Source organism: Labeo rohita, chromosome 3 (genome assembly GCF_022985175.1).
Source record: "Labeo rohita strain BAU-BD-2019 chromosome 3, IGBB_LRoh.1.0, whole genome shotgun sequence".
Lineage (NCBI taxonomy): Eukaryota > Metazoa > Chordata > Actinopteri > Cypriniformes > Cyprinidae > Labeo > Labeo rohita.
In genome coordinates this window covers 17,666,740-17,687,762 of record NC_066871.1, presented here as the reverse complement: position 1 = coordinate 17,687,762, position 21,023 = coordinate 17,666,740, and the positions used below count along the sequence as shown (strand labels likewise).

General features: G+C 38.8%; 1 protein-coding gene across 2 annotated transcripts in view; it reads right to left on the bottom strand.

Moving 5' to 3' along the window:
• rarab (retinoic acid receptor, alpha b) overlaps positions 1–21,023 on the bottom strand; it is a 155,054-nt gene that overhangs the window by 122,384 nt on the left and 11,647 nt on the right. Inside the window, exon 1 of one of the 2 annotated variants that reach the window (XM_051103197.1) lies at positions 20,381–20,703. The exons of the other annotated variant lie outside the window; for it this stretch is intronic. The gene's annotated coding sequence lies outside the window, so the exon portion shown is untranslated. Of the gene's footprint in view, positions 1–20,380; positions 20,704–21,023 lie in introns of those variants that run through there. 2 annotated transcript variants of the gene reach the window in all.

The window sequence follows — 21,023 nt, the reverse complement described above, 5'->3', positions numbered from 1 at the left end:
AAATATTTAATTACAGTATTTAATATTGGGAAATGGTGTGTGTGTTTGTGATTTTATTCATATCACATGGATACATCATGCAAACACTGCTTTATTCGATACTTTAATCATTTATACAGAATTAAATTCACAGACTGCTCAGAACAGCTACTTTAGTAGCAGTGTCAGGTGTTAACTGATTTCTTCCCATGTCCATAATTAACTTCTTCCAGATACATAATGTTCAGATTATAATAGAACAAGTCTTGTTTATTTCAACTGGCTTCGTGACAACTGCATCCAAATCACATGAGCATACATACCACCCACATCCCGGAAAGAGGCACTCCCATTTTAGTAAAAACTACAGTGATTCCAAACCCGTCTGAATCAGTACATGAAATCACCATGCTGTTTTGAAATCTAATCCTGTCTGAATAGTGCTATTGGCTCCATCAAGGATCTATGACACATCAGAGCTCATAAACCTTTCCTTTGCAAGAACTAATCACAGCCAGATTGTTTTTCATTTTAGGAGTTTCGTTAGCGTGTTAGAAAACCTGAGCATTCAGAGTGAGGCGTGACTAATCTCATCGTTTTAGCCAGAGCTGTATTTTTTTAAAACTCTGGAAAGTGGGGCAGCGAGCTGTGCCATGAAAAATTGAAACTTCCCCCCTCCGGGCCCATGAGCATAAATAGAGAGGCCTTCGTCAGTCCTCCCCCCCTCCTTTCCGTCCCCCTCTAGGAAAATCAATCCTTCTCTCAGACTTGTGCTATCGTTGCGTGAAGGTGAGGATTACAGCGGGATTAAATACTAGAGACTCTTGCCCTGCCCAGGGAACCAGATTTCCTAGATTATAGATCAACCTGTGTCTGCTGGTGGTGTTGACAGGAGCATTGTTCATTTGTTTGTAAGTAATCGGTCAGAATGCTAAAGTCCAAGTCTTTATTGATAAGAATGTCTTAAAAGGGAAGGCTTGAAGACCTTTGAGACAACAGGAACACCAATGCAATAGCTCTGGTTAACTAACAAACGTCACACAAAAACAGGTTCCTGCAAACTCTGTTGTTTTAAGTAGTTTAGAAAGTAAAACTTCAGCTTCAGAACAACATCTTTAATGATGAATGTAATAGTTCAAATCTTGCCCAGTTGGCAAGAGCAAAACTGTTCATAAATCCTTAAAAATGTAACTACTTTGGTCTACTGGGTTTCTTTTTAAGCTTCGCACCTTTCAGAAAAACAAAAATACTGTCACCATTTATTCATTACTCACTCGCACCTTGTTGAAACGTAAAAGCAAAAGGAGATTTTCCATTCAACAATAGTGAAAAAGAACCATTAAGCTCCTAAAACTGTGAATGCACCATTAAAATAATACATATGTACTGTATTTTTCTTCTAAAGCTACATAATGGCTGTGTGTGATGAATAGACAAAGTCATTTTTCACTCTCAAATCAAATCATTCATGCAAATGATTATGCAGCGCTCAAATTAAACATGGTGCAGATTTCACGCCACGACGCTTGGTCACAAGACACGCGAGAATGAATTATGTTTGATGGTGTTAATGTATAACCTGCACCATAAACGCCATATTTGTTTTGAGAGCCGCATAATGATGTGCATGAATGATTTGATTTGAGAGTAAATAATGACTGAAAATTTCATTCCGTTCTCACAAAGCAATCAAACAAGCGCACGAGTCATATGGACCACTTTTATAGTGCTTTTTATTGTGCTTGACAACCAAAGGTCACTGCTGTTATATGAAAATGTGTTGTGTAAAGATTTCTTCAGAAATCTCCTGTCATGTTCCACAGACAGATTAACAGAATACGTATTTGAAAGTACATGATGACAGATTGTTAATTTCTGGGTGATTTGTTTCTTTTGAATATAGTTTCATTTTATCTACTGGCCTCTTCTAGCACACTTCTTCTTTTCTCCAAGTTTCTTCTTTAAAATCTTTTTGCTGATATGGTAGTATGATTTGTTCTGCTACTTCTACTTTTTATGCCCTTTAGGGCTTATTTTTTGCTTTCCCTGCATTATAATTTCTAATATATTTGTTTCATCTTTATGCTTATTACTTGTGTCCAAATAAAAATACTACTATTAGACATTTCCACAGGGTACAGAAACAACAACAAAGAAAAAACAAGATGTTTTCCTGATTCTCTAAGTGTTTCTGGAGGGATTCTGAAACCTGTGTGTGATCTTGCACAATCTTAAGATGGACCCTGACTCCATAAAATGTGAACAGAGGTCAATGTATAGCTGTTCTAACACTGTGGTGAGAGTTTAAATGTGATTAACAGTGATTGATTGGCTGGACAGAAGGAGATCCCTTTGATCATCCCAACAGGATCCTGTGCAAAAACACATTTCTATTCTCAAATATCCGTGGGTGACTTCTGACAACAGTATCTGGCAAGAGGATCCTGAGACGTCCACAGGTACAGCATGTACAGCTGCAGGTCAGAACGTGAACGTTTGGAAGTAAATTTCACTGTGAGACATTCAGCACTGGCAGATTCACCGATTTATCAGCTGTAGAAACACAGCGGTACTGCCAGCGCTGTACAGATGTTGAGCCACATCTGTCTTCAATCACACATTAAAAACATGGAGAAGAAGGGTAGGGAATACAGGTATTTGGCAGGCACGGCGCAGACGTGTCAAACTGAATTACTCTGGAAAAATTGATGGGCTTACAACAGCACAAAATCTGCAGAAAAGAAGCCTATTTGATCATCTCACACAATACACAAAACATATAAACAAGATGTACTGGCAAATCAACACTCTCGTGACTTTTTACTGAATATAAACAGGAGCACACAATTGTGAGGCAAAAATTGCAATAATTAGTGCGGCAGGATTAATTGAGAAAGAAAAGAGTGATTACATTTACGACCGCTGCCATTAACTAATCATTAACGGTGTCGATTACAGCAGTTCTGTTTAAAATACACTTATAGTGCATCAAAGGTTTCTATTTACACTGTACACTTTACAGCGTTGGGCACTGTAGCCAATCACAAACATTCAAGGTGAGCACGCTAATGTAATTGGCCAAACAGAGGCATTTGACTACAGCAGATTATTGGATTATTGCAGAACATAAGCTCTGTGATCAAAAAGGGTTTGTTTCTTGAGCATTTTTTTCATAAGGATCTTTACAAATGGACAACTTTTATGAATTTTCTCTACATTACTCAATCTCTCTACATTACTACTACATTACAGTAAAATAAAAGCATTGTGCGATAAGGAGTGTATTCACGCACAGCAAAAACAACAAGAATAACATGTCAAACTGTACGTGTCAATAAGCTCTTCACTGACTGGCTTGCAATGTGTCACGCAAATTTCCCGCCCAAGTTTTTCAACAGTGTGATTGCCTGTTGAAATTTTTCAACTTGCACGGAAAACATGAAAGTTGCGGCAAATGTTTTGCTGAATTGCCCAGTGCGAATTTGCTTCTATTTATGTATTTGCATTTACTTTGTATGTCATCTACTCATGCAAATAATTCAATTCACAAACCATTACGCTATGTTTACACCAAATATGAAGCGAATATTTGCAAATATCCCATTACTTACTCTAGTTAAAAAAAAAAAAAAAAAAAAAAAAAAAAAAAAAAAGGCATTTTCTGAGACATCCGGACATGTCAAACCAGACATGTCAATAAGCTCTTTGCTGATTTGCTTGCACAACAACGCATTATGTGAATTTTCCGCTCGAGGTTCAGGCAATTGCCCAATTTGTGTCATTCGCATTGCTCAGCACGAATTTGCATTGACTTTGTATGTAATCTACTCAAATAATTAAATTCACAAACCATTACGCTGTGTTTACACCAAGCGTGAAGCGAATATTTGCAAATATCTCATTACTTGCTCTAGTTGACTCGAGTTCACTCGTGCAAATAAATACATAAAAAATAATAATAATAATAAAAAAAAATCTAATGCAATCAGACATGTCAATAAGCTCTTTGTTGATTGGCTTGCACAACAATGCATCATGCAAATTTTTTGCTCGAGTTTCAGGCAATCGCATTGCCCAATTCATGTCATTTGCATCATTCGCGTCTTTGCATTAACTTCATGTGTAATCTATTTGCGCAAATAATTAAATTCACTTTTGGTATGAACACAACATTAGACTGCAAGCAAACTACACCACAGTTGCATGACTTCACTGTCACCACCACTAAGCTTCCAGTCTTTATACAAAATCTTAAGTTTCCAGTTTTTGTTTAAAATGTAAAGTTGGAAAGTTTGAGTTAAAATTGTTTTCAAGAGTGCGATCATAAATACCACAAGACTGTAAATGTGGACTAGTAAGCAGATGAGTTTTCCCATTTTGTGTGACGACGTTTAACGTCCCAGATAACCTCTGTAGCTCTCCATAGCCACTTATTAGCAACTGCCTATTTTTAAGAATAGTAAAAGGTTTAAAACAACAACAAAAAAAAGTATCAACCACAGATGTTATTTCTGGCATTTAACCAAAAACTCATTCAAAAAGCAACAACAAAAAAAAAAAAAAAAACTTGCCTTTGAGATGATGGAACCAGGAGTTCAAAAATGGTACCTCAGGTTTTAGTACTCATTCCGCCATGTTGCTCAAAATGCAAGCTCACTTACTGGGTTCTGCACTCTTGCAAATGCTGTCATTGCAACCAACAAGGAGTACGATGTAAATACAATTTTGGTATGTAAATACCTTGGTAGTTTCGCAAGAGTTCAGAACTTAGTGCTGAACTGTATTGATTGACAGCTTCAGTGATTAGCCCCCTTCAGCAGAGGTCTTCGTTCACTTTTTGTATATAACGCAATGACACTTTAAATAACAGTTTGGTTCATTATCATTAAGCAGCCCTACGAGATTCTGTTCTCAACAACGCAGAAAGAGTATATAAATGGCTACACACTCACACTGACATACACTTATAATACCATGCCAGAATGAGGTTGAGGAAATGATGCAGCCCTTCCAGCTGGGTTTTTTGTGGCTATCAAAAATGTAGCATAATCTCTTGGGCTAGCAGACTACAGTGTTTATTTTACTAGACTCAGACTCATAAGCCAATCCAGACCACACATACTCCACTCTCCTCCACCCCGCACTCACTCACTCACTCCCTCTATCTAACACACCCTCCTAAATCATTCAGTTATACACTCACAAATCACAAACATGCAGTCCAACACACGCTAAACACGGCAGACAATACAGATGAGTGGAGACAATGTACATGCACAAAAAGACAAAAGAGCAATGACATCAACAATCGCTTACATATGAAACACACACAGGTGCTTTCGCAGACCACACACTCCATGCCGGGCTTACTTCATTAGACTCGGTGTGCCAAGGTAAGCAGCCAAATTAGGGCCCTCTTCCCAAACTAGAGGGAAGAGTGAAGGATTTTCCATGCTGCGGTGAGAGCGCTTTCTGCGAAGGAGGGAGCCCATGTACTGTAACAAAACTGGAATTCATTTTGTTCATGACAATCAGTGTCAGTTTTAGGGCACCAGTGTGCCTTGAGTCCAAGTAAAGATTATCATTAATCATCTGAGAATATACTGCTAACTACTAGTCTAATTTGATCCAGATCCATCTCTACCAGAGTCTTTGGTTTTAGCTTTAAGTTGTACCTAGCAATTTGCTGGACTTACCAACCGATTCATGTGTTCCCATTTAAACTTTATGCATGTTCCAGAGTAACTTGGGAGACGTGGGTACCGTCCCAAATGCCACCCTAAACCCTTGCGGTCCTCCTTTAAGTCTATACTTTGTAGACGTAATGCAGCACAGACTATTGAGTAACAGTGCCTTTCAAGAAGTCAGTTAACTCTGCGGCCATATTTGCAACGCCTCCGCACAGCTATTTCAGGCATGAAAGACTAACTCCTATTTAAGTTGAGAAATACTCAAAGTTGATACTTAAAAACTGCTTGTCAAACTTACATTTAAATAACATACTTTAAACCAGCAACACATTCTGACAAACTGTTGCATAAAACGTGTTTTGTGCTAAAATGCTGTTAATGGGGACATCGGATGCACTCAGTTCCTAAATGGTTGTGTAAAACAACACCTTTTTACCTTGTCAAAAACAGCTCTGTTCAAAGCGACCCGTTTCGGTGCATGTCTCTTTAAATGATAATGAGCTACTGCTCACTCCACCCCTCTATTCCATTTTTTGTGCATTCGGCGGCGCACTACCATCAAAAACAAAACTAATCCACTGTGTCCTCAGTAGCTCTGATGGTGGGAAAAAATAAAGACTTCAGACGTTGTAGACAGCGTACAGCTGACTGAGGGTGGACATATGCTAATAAGGGACAGTCCATCAGCAGTCATGGGCGGGGCTTGAGCAACATGATGTCATATTGCTCAGAAAATCAAAACGGCTTGATAATTGAGACTGTTTAGTTTTTATGGGGATTTAAAAACCGTTAATTGATTTTTAATAATTGTAGGATGGTTGCGTCCACACACTGCTAAGACACATTTATTTGCAAACATCATGTAAAAGTGAATTTTGCATCCGATGTCCTCTTTAAAAAAATTCATATTGGTATAGCCAATGCGAACGCACATTGCACTGGATTTCTTATTCTGTGCACTGAAAACTGTAGATTTTATATAGTTTTGTTTTAGAATTATTAGTCAGAACAGTATATAATTGCCCATTTATCAGTTATGTCATAACATGAAAATAATTATCAACCAGAATAATAACTGCAAGAGCAAACGTCCAGACTCTGATGAAGCACTAGAGAGAGGGGTCAAAGCAGGAGGCCAGGATGACTAAGGAGCAGATGGCGATAAAAGTCTTACTCAAGGTCGCAAGCAGTGTGACAAACAAATCGTTAACTGAGGAATTTTAAGCAGGGTATTTCAGTTTCTTCTGGTCTTAATGGCGAGCCGACAACCCTTGCAAGACAATGGGCCTTAAATCAGCTTCTCTGTTTGCCAAGAGACAACTAGAGATGCAGCAGAGTTAGAGTTGACTTCTTAGTCCAGTTCAGGAAAAGTCTAGGAAGCCAAACACAACACATCACAGTCATGCAACAGATTTAGATAATGATAAACTCACTACTGTTAAAAACCAAGGTATCAATAAATGAATCAAACAAGCCTTTGGGTCAAAGTAAATCATTTGAAGATGATTTACTCATTCTCTCATACACAAGCACACACAGTAATAATATGAAAAGTGAGGAAAGGATCACCCAGAGGAAAGGCGACTCACTGTCACCAAAAAGGGGAAGTCTCTGTTAAAACAGAAGCCATTGGCGCACTTAACACCTCTAAAACGGTTGCCAAGATCCCAGGCGTCTCCTCAGAGCCACTTCCTTCGCTGGTGCCAGTGGCGTGGCGGCACTTCCTATTCCAGAGCCTGCTCCACAGGATATCCTGTGTCTCTGGTATCAGCAAACCTCACGTGAGGACCCCGTCCAACCTCAACTCCATTCACAGGGGAACTTTGTTCCTTTGAGTCTTTTTTTTTTACTATGTCTGGAAACTAATGGTCAGTCTATGATGACCGGTCTTCCTGAACTTAAGTGACCACTTCAGACTGCATTCTTCATCTAGATTAATTTCATCAAGATTCATTCCTGACCACTATTTACTTTTTGAACATGGATATGCTTAAAATTCAACTGTTTTGCATAACAATAGATTTTTTCCTGGTTCAATAAATGCAAAACCGTTGTAAAAAAAAATCTGTAACACGCAGAGAAAAATAGTTGATGTGTCTCTCAGTTTTTGCAAATGGATAAAATTTGTGATTAGAGAAACACATATATTGGAACCTAAAAATACACATAATGTTTGTTGCTATACCTTCAAAACTGTATGCATTAATATGAGAATAACCTTATCTGTGCAAAATATCCTATTTTTCCAACTCCTGTCATGAACATACAAAGCCAGCGATTCATTTAACATTCATATGATGCATATGGCTGCATATAGGGACAAGGAAAAAGTAATGAAATAAAAAACTAATAAAATAAAAACAATACATACAAATCTAAGTAAAAATTAAAGCTGCAAGCAGCTTTGAAAGGGCCCTCGCACATGGGCTCACCACCACCCGGTGACTTTAGGAAGACAGTAAACGGTGGGCAATATGCAGTGTTAAATATAAAAGGAATATGTCAAAGTCAATTATATATGCCAAACTTCCTGCTACCAGTTGGTGGCACTACGACTTTAACTGAATATTGGCATATAGTTGTGTTCAGGCCAGCACTTTTATCAAACACGAAGTTTGGTGCAGATTGAAAATGGTATGTTTGAGTTAGCAAAAGCATTACACATCCTGTTGCCAATGAGTGGCGCAATTATCATAACTGAATATCGGCCTCTAGATGTGTTTAGGCCAGGACTCTTATCGAACGTCTAAAGTTTGGGGCAGATCGAATATCGTACGGCTGAGCTACAACACCACCTTTTCCGATGACAAAACATCGAACTTTGTCAGACCGCCACGGCCATGCCCTTCAACGAAAAACTCCTCGCAGTTTAACAATGCAAAGGCCTTTAGATTAGACTGACCAAATTTCATGTTGATGTTATTAAATCTCTGTGAGGAGTAAAACATGAGAGTAAAACATGCCACTTCCTGTTGCCAGCACGTGGCGCTACGGCTATAACTGAATATGGTCATACGTATGTCTTCAGCACTAGACTCTTATCAAACAGGTGAATTTTGGTGCAGATTAGACATTGTATGCCTGAATTATAACAACGTCCTTTTTCACAGCGAAACGTCAAAGTTTGTCAGGCCACCACAGACATGCCCTCCTATGAAAACTCAAGATCTTCACAATTTAACGCCACAACGTGGGTGTTGATCTGTTTAAATCTCTAGGAGGAATATGTTTAAATACAACTCTAAATACAAATGTTGCAGAGACAATTCAAAATAGCACACTTCCGGTTGGGTTTTCGGGCTGACTTTTTTGTAGGTATTGGTGTGTTACGTGTGTCTACCGAATTTCATACATGTATGTAAAACATAGCTCTAGGAGCACTTCATTGAAATTTTGTAGGTGGTGCTATCGAGCCGTTTTACCACCACTTTTGGCATGTGCGCAAAGTTTGATGAGTTCTCGAGCATGTTTAGGCCCTGTAAGTGTATATTGTTTGTTTATACAAACTGATGGACAAGTCCAAGTTATTTTCTGTGGTAAACGACAGCATGTCACAGATTTTGTCAACAGAGCTTAGCTTGTAGTGAACCGAGAACATTCCTTCAAAGCAGCTGCTCTCTTTAAACAGTGGACTGAAATAGTCTAGCTCAGCTTTCGCTTCATTGATCAACATCACAGTGTTTTCTTCACTGAATCTATCAGCTCCAGCATGACTGAATAGCAAACAACCCATTGCTTTTTTTAAACCATGAGGATGTCCTTACAGCACACAATCAAGCGAAGCACTTCCTTTTACTTTATTCAATACAGTTTCCAAGACATCAAGACCAGACAACAGGACATAATGACCACAACCGAGAGTGCACAGAAACATCCCAAGATAGAAGAATTGCTCTCATAGCTCATCTGGGCTCCATTCTTGTCCCCATTAGGAAGGTCTGCTCCATTGTCATGATAATCCACCAAATGGCCTCTCTTTTCAAGGTCTACAGAGCGTTTGAGGCCACACTAGTGTAGGGGAGAATAGAGGAATCATACATCACATCATAGGACATGTTCGTCAGACCAGCCACTTGCTCAGCCACCTGTTAAGTCTCGTCCTCATGAGAACACCACCCTCAGATCAACCATACTCATCACTTTTAAAAGGCTCGTACAGAGCTGAATCAATTATCTGGGGAGTCCAGCATTATTTGAAGTGGTTTATCAAGTTTGGCTAACTATACAAAGTAACATCCTCACGGGAGTAGTAACACCGAGGATCAACTGGGCTTGTATTTGTTGTGCAAGATCAAACATTTCTAAAGCAGACAACAAAACGCAACAGTGATCAAAAGTGTCTTTTGAAATGCTCCATGGGGATAGAGGCAGTTTAAAAAAAAAAACTCAAGTTTAAAGGGATAGTTCACCAAAAAATGAAAATTCTATAATTAATTACTCACCCTCATGTCGTTCCAAACCCGTCAGACCTTATTTAGAACACAAATTAAGATATTTTTGATGAAATCCGAGAGCTTTCTGACCCTGCATAGACAGCAACGCAACTATCATGTTCAAGGCCCAGAAAGGTAGTAAGGACATTGTTAAAATAGTCCATGTGACATCAGTGGTTTAACCGTAATGTTATGAAGCTATGAGAAAACAAAGAAAACAAAAATAGCAACTTCATTCAACAATTTCTTGAAGATGTCAATGCTGATGGAGGGTCAGAAAGCTTTTCAAAAATATCTTAATTTGTGTTCTAAAGATGAACAAAGGTCTTACAGGTTTGGAACGCTACGAGGGTGAGTAATTAATGACAGAATTTTCTTTCTTGGGTGAACTATCCCTTTAAGTAAATCCAAAAAGTTGGCATTAGCTGTGTTTCCATCCACCTATTTTTATGCACATTTTGGAATATTGAGTAAAAAAACTCTAAAAATTCTAAAAATGTGCATAAAAACTTGTGCGCAGAATAAACTTTTTATCCGATAAGAAAAAAAAAAAAATGTACGATGAAAACAATTTTACCGAATAAATTCCTCCATGCGCATTAAATTTTCCAAAAAGGTGATTTTGGAAGCTTTTGGAAGCTCATTGGAAGAACATATAGTTTCTTATTTATCTGGTTTTTATTAGTTTTGTTTATAAATTAATCATTTTATGTTCAATATAAGTGAGTTTGTCCTGTTTTATTGTCTGTTCAATCAGTTGACGCCGAATTGCTGCTAATAACTGAAAGTAAAATGTGCATGGGCATTTAAAAGCGAAGAAAAGCGTGCAAAAGAGAGAAAACTCTAACGAACTACCCCACAACCTCTCCCCCAGCTTGCCCCGAGGTGCAAGCAATTCATATATTCATATGAAAATTATTATTTTCAGTGGCTTCGCCTAGTTGTCTTAGTGATATTTAGTGCAAGTTTCTCAGGAAGTGACGATTTTGTTCTCTTTGTCTCGGTGGATGGAAACGGTGCTTTACGCGCAAATGTTTTGTGCGCTATTCTAGTTTTGCGCATAAGTTAAACTCGCATCTTTGGATGGAAACATAGCTAATGACATTGTATGGACATAAAATGTAATAGAAGTCAATGGGAGCCAAAATGTTTGGTTGCCAACATTCTACAAAATATCTCCTTTTATCTTCCACAGTAGAAAAAAAAAATAATTTGGAATGACACAAGGGTGAGTAAATGATGACACTTCTTATTTTTGGGTGAACTATCCCTTTAAACCGGTTTATATTCATGTCATTAAAAAGACTCTCAGATATAGACTTGATGCCACAAAATCATACTGAGCTTATGGAAAATGGACCTGCAGAAGTCTCATTATGGATCTGTTTCACTTCAACTAACCAAACACTTTGATCCATCTGCCAGTCACAACATCTAGACTTCAGAACGGCGGTTAAATTCGGTTTCCACTTGCATACACTAAAAATAAAACCTCCTTGTTGGCATCTGTGGTTCCATTTAGAACCATTACTATCCATTCCACAAAAGATTCTTTGTAATTTAAAATGCATTAAATTGTTGTTCATGCATATAAAGAAATGTTTATGTTCTTTTAGGAACTATGTAGTGTCCAAGAATACATCATATCATATCATGTCCCACGGATTCAGAGCACATTCTCACTAAAAACTCCCGTAACTCCTTTTTAGTCATCACACTATATTAACAAAACCAGCATAAATGTACCCTGCTCATTTGTTTTTTAAGTGAGTGTAACATGTAGTCTCTTGTCTAGCTAAACTATATTCCTGTGCCTCACTACTCATAGATTGAGCTTTGGTAGTTTCTAACGTCAATATGAAACATACAAAAACAAGCCCCTATGAAGTTTGAAGAACTGCGATAGTGGAATGCACAGGATGAATAAAGCTAAAAGCATTTTTACATGCTCGCCATTATGGGGGCAGCCTGCCATGGCTGGGTTACAACTTAGAGAAGTAGTGTCCGTGGTGCACTGGGGGCTATAAATCAAGAGTGAGGGAACCAGCGCAGCGACACTTCTGCTCCAGATTTACACACGCTATCTGGGTTTTTACGAGCGCATTGAGCAAGGAGAGGAGCCTTTGAACTGTTGTGTCATGCCGCGAGGAGGTTCAAAGACTCACGGGGGAGACGTGAAGAGGCCCACTGTCATGCACCTCCAAAGATCAGTGGCTCTGTCTGACATGTCCTAACAGATTTTCCACCTTTTTCCACCTCTGAATGCAGGCCACACAGTCCGTTTGTGCTGTGGACTAATACAACAACACTAACATTTCCAGACACAACAATGAATTGCATTTTCTCAAGCATATTTTCTGGCCACAGTTCTAGGAAATCAAAGGACTGTTTAATCGGTTAGTGGCATGACATGCTTATTTATTTTTTAATTTATTTTTTTGTCTATTAATTTATTCCAAATTACATTATAAATGTTATTCATACATATCACTTAAATTGCAACTTTTATGTGGTGCAACCCCCATGAACTCAATGATTTTTATAAATCAATACTATTAAAAACCATTTCTGAAAACGATTCAAATTTGTACACTCACATGTAATTAAGATGTATTTTAGTTGGTTACATCACATGATTTTTTATAAAGTCAATAATTAAAACTTTTTCTTATACACAGTCTACAGTACACAGTCTAACCACTTTATTTATTAATTTTTTTTACATTTATAAAATGAACACTCTTATTTGTCATTGACCTATATTTCTGCTGCACCTCCCTGCAGAGAAACACAAGCCAATAAATAAAAACATCCAGGACACATGAAACATCTAAATATTTTTTAAAAGTTAACTGCTTTCCCCTCATTTTTCTTTCAACTAGAGGAGTTTAAGCCAGGAAAAGGTGCTTGCGGCTCCCGAGGTCTGGAATACATATTAGCTGTGAAATCATTTAGTAAATTTTAAGTGTGGTGGGTCTTTGAGTAATTGTATACTGATGGCCCACCTCCAGCGTGAAATTTTTAATTCACCCTCATTCGGTCATGCACGCAGACAGACAGAGCACTTAGAAAAATCACATAAACAATTCATAAGTGTGTTCACTTTACATTAATTGTTTCCATTTATTGGACCTGTCAAGTTCATCATATCATCTCATTTTATCTATTACTCCAACCCTCCCTCCGCTACTAAAGGGCTGCAGCGAATAAAAGGAAATCCCGTTTGGATTAGGATGTCATTGTTCTTTGTATCTACAAAGCAAAAACATGCAAGTCATGTCTGGATCATGCTGGTTTCATTCAGAAGAATGCACTTTTCACCTTTCTCCAAAGATCTTCTTGTCTCCTAGGAATAATGGTAACATTTTAAAGTGATAGTTCACCCAAAAATGAACATTTTGTCATTGATTACTCACCCCCATGTCATTCCAAACCCGTAAGACCTTCATTCATGTTCAGAACACACCCTCTAAAACATGCTGGGATATTTTTTTAACCCAAATGATGGGTTCAGCATCCATTGGGTCATTTTATTGGGTTATTTTTAATATTTTTACCCAGGTGCTGGGTAGATTTTCTGTAACTAAGCTGCTGGGTCATTTAACGCTGGGTTACTTTTTTCTACCCAACCGCTGGGTTGAGCCTGTCTCTGACAAAACAACTGCTGAGTTACAGTCAGTCAGAGCGTGGGCTTTTTGAGTCCTCTACTGGAGAGAGCGGATCTCAGCGCAGACGATTTGGTGCATGTCTTCAGTAAAGTAAAGGTATACATTTGATTCAATTTATAAAGTTTTTACTGTGTTGTAAATTGTATTATTCTACGCAACGCAACATAAGGACGAAATGTCAGTCAGCTGCGTCAGCAGCGGTCACCTCCCATGATGGAAACGCCTTTTGCCTTGCATAAAATAAATTGATTTTATTCGTTATTGTACTGAGTTTAATTTAGTGTGATATTAAAATATATTCTCTAATCTCAGTACTTTTTTTATATGGGCAGTTTGACATCAGTCACGGCGTCATTCAGCTACGAGTGAAACGCAAGGCCTGAAGTTTGTACTTCCCCCAGCAAACAGCAGCCCTTCACCGACTCAGATTTTGGCAACACACCGGCGCGAGAATTAGCGCTATTTCGTTAAAAAGCGATTACAGAAAACGGTTGAATACACTAAAATTAAAATGTTACATTTTTTAAGTCTTAAATGAACTTGACTTAAATAAAAAACCCAGCATGTTTAGTAAAAACATTTAACCCAACCAGCTGGGTAAAAATAACCCAGCATGTATTCTGTCCGGTATTTACCCAGTGCTGGGTTGCCAAATAACCCAAGTTGGATTGTTTTTAACCCAGCATTTTTAGAGTGCAAATTAAGAAATTTTTGATGAAATCCGAGAACTTTCTGACCCTGCATAGACAGCAACGCAACTGACATGCTCAAGGGCCAGAAAGGTAGTAAGAACATCATTAAAATAGTCCACTTGACATCAGTAGTTCAACCGCGAGGTTTTGAAACATGAACACTTTTTGTGTGCAAAGAAAAACTAAAATAATGACTTTATTCAACAGTTTCTTCTTTTCTGTGTCAGTCTTTGATGTGTGTTCACAAGAGTACTTGTGAATAGACAAGAGTTACTCTCGTAATTGCACATCGAAAGACTGACATGGCAGAGAGGGAATTGTTGAATAAAGTCATTATTTTTGTCATTACTTTCTGGGTAAACTACCACTACCACTTTAAGAGAATCTGCTCATAGTACAAAGAGAAACACTGATGCTAGTTGTGTACAATGATGACCGATCAGAAGTGGTAATTTGTGTTAAACACCATGCCAGCTTCTGTGAAAAATGTATATCACGTTTGTACCGTTTATTTTCACTGAAGAAACTCCCTGAGAAACTAACAAACAGCGCTCAAGTGCTTCAGAGAGCTTTCAACTGAAATTTGCCCTAACAAACCAGCATTCAACGCTGGATATGAATATAAGTTTCCCCCTTCATGCTATTAGGGTTTACAGAGCTAATCCAGATGTTTTTCCATTCCCTGCACCCAAACTGCTTGAGGGTGACTGAGATAAATACGCCACTGATGGCAAGAAACAATGGGTGTAGCGAAGCTGACGTGACTTCACGTGATAATGGTCCATGTAGGCCTTGAGAGGAACCTAAATTACCACCAGCTATTAGTGTAGAAACCATTACGCTCAAGAAAACTCTGTTTCATCCACACACTGCATGGTCAAGCTCACAGCCCAGCCCACCTTTTCCCTTCAAATTTCATTCTCTTTCTCCCGGCAGCCAGGGGGGCAACCAGGCAGACAGAGCCCATTAACGCCGGCCGTTAAATAATGACAGAGACCCGGCGCCGCGGCTGGCACGCTGTCAAAGTGAGGAGAGAAGGCCAGAGCAGCTTGTTTAATTTACCTCCACCCATCTGTCTCCCGCTGCACAGCCCATAAGCGAGAGTCACTCGCTTTCTCGTCCGCTACGACATACTCACTATTCCTACATCAGAGACATGCCTAAAAGGAAAACGTCCAACCCTATTCCAATTACATGTTGTAAATGCCAAGTTTTGGTATGTATATCAAGTGAAAACACAAAGCGAGTATGTCACGGACTATGAGCGCATGTTTCTCGTGAAATCATTCCGGTCATTAGAAGCGAGCGTGTCCTCGTATCGCATTGCCCAAGGCTGCATGTGATGCCACTCATCAGGCAGTGTGTTCAAAACAAAGATATGTTGCCTAGCTGAAAAGCATGTTTTACAAAGGAAATCGTGACTGACAGGAAATAAACACACCTACTTCCTGCTTCTCTTTCTGAGGGTTTAGTCATCAATGTCTTGTCTTGGTCTGGGGATGTTTTAGTAACACTGCAGACATGTGAGCAAAGCCTGGGTGGCCTTTTCTTTTAAATACACAAATGGATGGACAGACATAACAGCTTTTATACATTTACCAGGACACAATCTTCTAAGAAAGAAGGACATGTGGCGGGGGGAGAATATTAACATTAAAAATCATGTACTCTAGGGTGGGTTGACCATGATTTATTAATCTATCTTAAAGTGGACCTGAATAATAATTGGCCTCAGCTGACTAGGATCACCTGTTTTACTTCGGAACACGTCCATAGGAAGTGTTATTTTTGAGCTATTTTAAATTAAAACACACAAACGCACATTTACAGCACAAAAAGCTCAGATAAACAGCTCATCTGCATGTTTATGAGCTGGGTTTAAAGGGTTTTACCATGCAACCTGTCTAACAACTAAAGCAAGCTAGCTAATAAAAACACTGCAAAATGCAATATCTACAAACAAACAAAAACTAGTTGTACATCACGATTCAGTCCTCTTATTTACGAAACATGCTACGACCGAGGACTAATACTAAGTCTATAGAGGGTTTGCACTTACATAATGGTTTGGTCAGTTGCCCAGATGTGTGGTGATTATGGAGATTCTCGGATGTAAACAACAGCATGGATTGCACGGTTAATGCACTACTGAACGTTGTTTAGCTAATTTATGCTGTCTAAACCACGGATAAAACGTGTGGAAGCTGCTAAATCATACAGAGAAGGACTTAGTAAGCAGGAAAGGGCACAATATTTTGACAAACTAAAGTTAATAGGTGGCAAAGATATGTACGAGCAGTATTAATTAAGATATTAGACTAATATTTTGCCTACCTGACCAGAAATGATAAGAGTAACTCATGTTATCAAGATTCTTGCTCTGGAAATTGCTCCTTTTTCAGTTTGGCCAACCACAAACATCTTTTGTTCCTCAAACAGTTTTTTGCACTCTTCTCCTTGATTTGTTGTAACTTTTGTCAGTCCATAGTACTTCATAGTACAGCCCAAAACATGACAATAATTGACCATTTTCAGCAGCAATAACCAGCTAAATTTGAAAAAATCTTTGTTCGATTCAGTGGCATTGTTTACGTTTTGCCCCGCCAATATGGCCGATTGATGGTCATATGACTGGCAGGTAAAGCAACAAATCATGTTTCGTTTTGTGCCGTGTCATGTTTAGGGGCGTAAAAATGTTGCCACAATAACAGACTGGTGTGTAAAACTCATATTTTAAAGACTATATGCCGCAAACTTTAATTTTTTTACATACTTTACTATCCAACTTTTAGTTGATCCCGATATGTGCTCGTCATCGCGACACACACGTCTTCTGGAAATCCTGTATAATTTAACCAATTTGATGACGACATCAAACTCCTGAAGTGTTTCCACTTTTGCGTGCTCTATGCATCAGACGTTCAGCCAGAGGCTGAGACTAGGTAGACGGTAAAACTACTTGAAGGAGAACTGAAAAAATAGTAGCTGCAACCTAGAAACTTGGGCTGAGGCAGAAATGCTGAATGTAGTCTCAGGCCACACCAACAAAAGAACACATGTAAAGAATACACATGCGAGTAAAAATAGAGACAACGCCACTGGCAGTTTGTTAGCAGACAGGTTGTCTGTTTACCAAACAGACAGTTAAAATCAGGTAGACTATGAAAAAAAAAAAAGAGAAGTGAAAATATCCCATTTCAAAAAAAAGGTCAGCAAGTTTTATTGTCCTTACATGACAATCCCTGCAACCCTAGTACAAAAAAAGAAAAAAACACTTTAGGTCACAAATCCCATTCTCACCTTTTCCACCACAACATAACGAACTGGGGAACAAGAGAAGCAGGTCTAATGAAGCAGGTCTGCCAGGTCTCTGCTACATGAATGAGTCTTACAAAGATGAAAAATTGTGACCAGAAAGAAGGTGAGAAAATGAGAAAGATGCCAAAGCACTGCGGTACGTCGTTCAGGGTTGAGCAGCGGGCAGAGGTAAACATCGTCTAGACTACTTCTAGGAATTTAGTATAAAAAAACTACAGCAAAAATGAACAACAAAAACACTTTTAGCTTTTATACTCCAGTTTGAACCATCTTACTCAGAACTGTATATGAGGTGCTCACGGCAAGATTTCTGTCTTTTGTCATACGACCTCCTTATTTTCCTTACGATTACAGAGGTCAGTCATTTATTTGCAGCTGCATGTTTTCTGATTTGAAAAACATTATGTCAAAAGATCAGTATCAGTGACTCATTACGTGTATGTGGAAAAAGAGTGCATGAGAAAATGTTAGTAATGAGTAATGTTAACAATGAAACAACACATTTTTAAACCTCAAGAGGAGTTTGCATAAATCAGTTATATGGGTTTTCTCTGGTTGACTATATTAAGAGCTTTTTTACTGTAGAAAATAAAACTAACCCTTTTATTGTAAACCTCAAAATAAGTTTGTCTAACACACAACAGCATCTTTCACTGTTTATCTGCCAACATGGATCATTATAAAGAAGTGATTGACAATTCAGAATCTTTCTTTTCATGTAAAGCCTTGTCTATCTACAAATAAATAAATGATAAATGCACATACTGTAGACGGATCTATGCAAATCTATACAAAAAAATTCCTAATACCAGAGTACATTGTGGCCTATTTTTTACCAACTTTTGTTAAAGTGTACGTGATTAAAAATTTTAAACTAAATCTGTTTATCATAAAGCAATCATGTGATTGAACTGCTGAGTTCATATGGATTATTTTCGCATTGTCTAAGTAGTTTGAAAATGATGACTACATAGACTTCAAACAGATGAACAATCTTCACTTGTGTTCCAAAAATCAACAAAAGCCGTACGTGTTTGGAACGACATGAGGGTGAGTAAATGATGACAGAATTGTTTCATTTTTGGGTGAACTAAGCCTTTAAAGACAGGGATCCAAAAATATTTAATCATCAGTTCCATCAATTTACAATACTGTGGACAATTTGAAATGATTAATGAGAAAGTACGCTAAAATCCATCCACTGGAGAGAGAAGGGGGGTTGGGGGAAAGAAAAACAGAGAGAGGCGTGTCGCCTAGTCATATCCAGCAGTGTGAAAATGCAGTCTGTTAAAAACCAGATTTCTGAAGAAATGGCAAGGACTTGGACATTGGACAGCACCCTAATTCAGTCAGCTCTGCGTTCCCCTCCCTGCTTTTTTGGAACGACAGAGAACATTAGAGAGCACTGATGGAAGGTTTGAGACAAACACCGCAGGAGGTGATACAGTGAGCATGCACATGCTTTCATGAGCGGAAAAATCAAAATGTCAAGCTTTGTGGCATATGTCTCTGCAGACGACAGGCATGAAAGTGGCAGCGCTTAGAGGAAGCAAATATCGTACCCATTCCTCTTTCTATTGCAGACAGATGGTTGAGGAACTTCCCATTTAACTGCAAAAACAGAACTAACCCAAAACACCTCGCTTCTTACACCATATGCCGTATAGTTTCAATGCATCACAAGTGTGACTCATTTCATCCTTGTACTATTGCAGTTAAACAGATAGTACACTCTAAAATTAAAATTCGATCATCATTTTACTCACTCCTCGTGTTGTTCTAAATGACTTTTTCCTTCCGGAAAACAAACAAAAAAAAACATAAGAGATATCAGACAGAATGACAGTCTCAGTCCCCATTCACTTTCACTGTAATGAAAGTGAATCTGTGACAGTCTCTTATTTTCTACTGAACATCTCTCTTTGCGTTTCACACAGGATAGAAAGCAATACAGCTTTCAAACATGTCAATGAAATTGAATTTTGGGTGAACTATCTCTTTAAATTGCAGCTTTGGGCAAGTGAACCCTGATATTGTGCTCAGTATTCAGATATTTATATTGCAGGTTGACCCAATGCTCTTAAACTGTTTCAGCTGAGTTAATCCACGGAGGAAATTACATACATAGAGGCATTTGTTGCTTTTTTGTTTGTGACCCAGTTAAATCCACTGTGATATAACAAGGCACTGTTCACGTAAATCGTGCTAAACATGTTACATATGCCTATATTATCAGATACATAACATGATTGAGATTTTAAAAAGCCATAGCTTGAATAAAGTCGACGCACGACGCTAGTGCAGCGTACCGACGCTTTGCATGAAAGACCTGCTGCTAAAGCTCTCAATGACACATTGTTCATTCAGGTGAGAGAACAATACAGCGCATTTTATTACGTAGCTGCCGCAGACCTGTCATTATTACCCTCCGTATGCGGTTTCGATCAAAGTCAACGGACGGCTTTCCACTTAAGTAGCACACCGCATCTGAGCGCCGAAAGACGCGCCTATTCAGTGCTCCACATCTGTCAAGACGCTATCAATGTGACTACCTGTCAGCCTAGCAATTGTATTGTCACGTAAATAGAGAGCGCCAATACCTGTTGACTCCTCCTACCGCTGTGTTGGTTGGTGGAAGTTGAACCCCGAGACGCTTTAATTTCTCTTCCGAATGTCGTTCTTCTCAGCCGGTGAGCTGCTCGGCTGTACGTGTAGAGGAATTTCGCTTCGGCGGGTGGTAAGTGTCCGCACCGACAGTTCAACGAAGCGAGAAAACTGCTGTAGCCTACATTCGCTGGGCGGCAGAGAAATGATGCACTGCACGGAACAGACAAGCAGCCATTGCGGTCACGTGTGCGCTGGTGAAACCGAACACCGGCCAGCCTACACCGCCGTCTCCTCCCATTCTCCCCTTGCGCGGTGTCACTTCAGGGCAAGATACCACTGAACATAAGCTCAGCTGGTGCCTGCCTTTATGTAACCACAGCGCGTTATGCAGGAAGTTTAGTGCGTTTGCAATAGCGCGAGGCTATGTTATAGGTCACTGCTGCCTAGAAAAACGTGCAGAATTACGCTGTAAAACGAAAGTTACTCGAGGAACCATTTGAGGTTCCTCACACTGGCAGAACCCAAATATAAGACATAAAAAGACATGTTCCTGACAAAATGAGGGAGTACCTTAGAACCACCAAATATTTTGCACTGGAAGTAGGCCAGTGCAAAAAACTAATGCATTTAAATGTA